The 3,290-nt window shown below is 39.5% G+C and overlaps 1 pseudogene; it reads right to left on the reverse strand.

Moving 5' to 3' along the window:
- Positions 1 to 234: 234 nt before the first annotated feature.
- Positions 235 to 2,569, reverse strand: LOC118844255 (annotated as a pseudogene).
- Between the last annotated feature and the right edge of the window lie 721 nt (positions 2,570 to 3,290).

Here is a 3,290-nt window from a genome sequence, read left to right on the forward strand (position 1 = left end):
CCAATTTTTAATAGATTTTATTCTCCGGGACAAGAATTGCATTTCTACTTGTTGACAGTACTGATAAAGTGCAATGTTGTTCACTTTTCTCCCTCTGAACACATTCAATTATTCAGAATTTCCAGATTTACACAGTAGTTTAAATGTTACTTTTAAACTCTTACTGCCTTGGCTACAAATTTGAGTCTTTAAATTTTTGGAAAGCTGTGTGGAATGCTTTTTCTTCTGGTATGCTTAATTGACATCTTCAATGGTGGGTCCAAAAGAAGCACCTCCAAATAGGGCTGTTCCACCTCCTGGGAACCCACCAGGGACACTTCATGGCATGCCCCCTGCACTCTGGTAAAACTTATTAATGATGGGGTTGCAGACCTTCTCCAATTCTTTCCATTGATGCTCACATTCTTCCTTCTCAGCAGTCTGGTTCTTATCTACCCAGTTGACTATTTCATTATATTTGTCAAGGATTTTCTGTTTTAATAACTATTTTTTGCCTTGGAGTTTCTCATCCTCTACTGTAGCCTTCATGTCAGAAGCACAAGATTTAAGAGAATTCTTGGAAGACACCTTGCCTACTTGTCATATTCAGCCTTGTATTTCTCAGCCTTCTGGACTATACGCTCAATGTCTTTTTTGCTTAGATGACCTTTGTCATTGGTGATGGTGATCTTATTCTCCTTGTTTGTCTTCTTATCCATGGCAGAAATATTGAAGATACCATTTTCAATGGTAAATCTTACTTCAATCTGAAGAATACCCCTGGGGACAGGGGGATTCCTCTGAGCTCTAATTTGCCAAGCAAGTTATCCCTTGTCATTGCTCTCTCACTTTCATAAACCTGAATAAGCACACCAGGTTGGTTGAGTAGGTGGTAAAGGTCTGTGTCTGCTTGATGGGGATGGTGGTATTGTATTTAATCAGAACTGTCATAACTTTGCCAATACCAAGGGAAATAAGAGTGACATCCAACAGCAGCAAGTCTTCTACATCCTTAGATTTATCTCCAGACAAGATTGCAGACTGGACAGCTGCACCATAGGCAGCAACAGTCTCATCAGGATTGATACTCTTGTTGAGATCCTTGCTATTGAAGAAGTCCCACAGAAGTTTCTGGATTCGGGGAATCTGACCTTGTTGTCATGCATTTGTGATTTCTCTAGCTTGGCATCTCTCAAGGTTTTTTTCCATAGATTCCACTGTGCCACAGAAGAGGTCAGCATTCAGCTCTTCAAAATGGGCATGGTTGGTAGAGGAACAGAAGTTGATACCTTCATCGAGGGAGTCAATCTTAATACTGGAGTGGGTATTGGAAGAGAGGATGCACTTTGCATATTCACAGTTGGTGAGCAGACAGTAGACAGCCTCTTGTTCTTACTGATGTCCTTCTTATCCTTGCCTTTGAACTCAGCAATGACATGGTTGACCATGTAGCTGTCAAAGTCCTTCCCACACAAGTGGGTGTCCCCAGTTATGGATTTGACTTCTGTAATAGCAATTTAGATTTGAAGATATTTCTCACCCATTAATAGGCCATGTGACCTGCTTACATCACATGAAGCCTAAGTCACATGTGGTGGGAGGATCTTGCTGAGAGAAAAAGGAAAGTGTGTCACAGGAAATGCTGAGAGAGAGCCATTATGGCTGTTACAGCCACCATGATAGAGCCAAGATAAAAACAGCCAATCTGTGATAGCTGTACTGTGAGTTTTGGGAAGGCCCCAGCAGGGGGTCAGAGAGGTTTTGGGATGGCAAGACTCCATGCTGTCATATTGTGTTTTAAGTTCCTTGCTGTTATGATAAAGTGGGCTGACTAGCTGTGGGAACAGATTGTTTGGTTATGGGATATGGTTACATGATGTTTAAATAAATGTTTTACTTCTTCTACCTTGTATATGGATAGTTTTTCATACTTCGTGATACATAACTACATAGACATATTCACAATTATCATTGATGTTATGTTTATTGCCTTGGTGTTCCAACTTCAAATATGCCATCTTCCATGGTAAGAATGGAGATATGCTAAGAACCACCTCCAAGGTTAAAGATCAACACATTTCTTTCAGTACCAAACTTTTTGTCCAAGCCATAAGCAATAGCAGCAGAAGTTGGTTCATTGATGATTCATTGAAACCGGCAATGGTTCCAGCATCTTTGGTGGCCTGATCTTGGGAATCATTGAAGTAAACTGGTATTGTGATGACAACTTTTGTGACAGATGCTTCTTCTGGATAGAAATTTTTGGTCTCCCCTTTGTACAGATCTTAGGTCCTCCTGTGTCATTCACCACCATGAAAGGCCAATGTGTCATGTCTGACTGTACAACTGCATCATCAAACCTGTGACAAATCAGATGTTTAACATCAAAGACTGTATTGCTGGAGTTCATTGCAACTTGATTCTTTGCAGCATCACTGATTAAATGTATTGTGTTGGTGAAGGTGGTGTAGCTTGGGGTGGGCCTATTTTCTTGATCATTAGCAATGACCTCCACTTTGCCATGTTGGAAGACTCTCACACAGAAATAAGTGGTACCAAGATCAATACCAAGTGTGGGTCCCTTTGACATGGTTACTGGCATGTTGGGGGTTGTAGGTGACCACTGTGGAGCAAGAAGGTTTGCTGCTATACTGAGCACTGAAAATATGCTTCTAAAATATCTTTCTCCTCATTATCACATTTTAGTTTTTAATTCCTTAATGTCACCTGATGTGTAAGTTTGACATATCATAGACAGGGGTGTGCTGGCTTTTTCCTAGAGCAATTTTCAGTGTAAGCATGTACAATTTAGAAATTGGTGAACTAAAATTCAGGCTTTGATTTATTGGTTTGTTGATAATCTAGAATTTAAAAAATGATGGAGAAAATGTTAAAATGCAAGTAAACTTAAAAGTGTGTTGTGCGTACATGTTTTCCCCCTGGAGAGCTGGTTGTTAAACACTTATTAGTATACTACTGGTTATAAATAAGTCAAAAAGAACAAAACCTCAGGATGATAACATTTCTCCTCCTAGGTTACATCTAGGTACTGCCTTAGTGAGAGAATGCTGAATACTTATCAAAGCTAATTTACTTGGTATGTTAAAAATTATCATAGGGATGGAGGATAATTTGAATGTATCTTAATAATGAATTTTTGGAGTCATGATGTTCATATGAAGAAATAGCCATACAGCTTTCCAATCCCCTTTCACTTAATATGAAGAGAGTAAACCAAAAGGCAAATGTACCATCTGTCAGCTTCCCTGTGGAGAAAAGTTGATTGTGGGACAGAACTAGTCTTGCTGTAG

This window comes from Trichosurus vulpecula, chromosome 1 (genome assembly GCF_011100635.1).
Source record: "Trichosurus vulpecula isolate mTriVul1 chromosome 1, mTriVul1.pri, whole genome shotgun sequence".
Lineage (NCBI taxonomy): Eukaryota > Metazoa > Chordata > Mammalia > Diprotodontia > Phalangeridae > Trichosurus > Trichosurus vulpecula.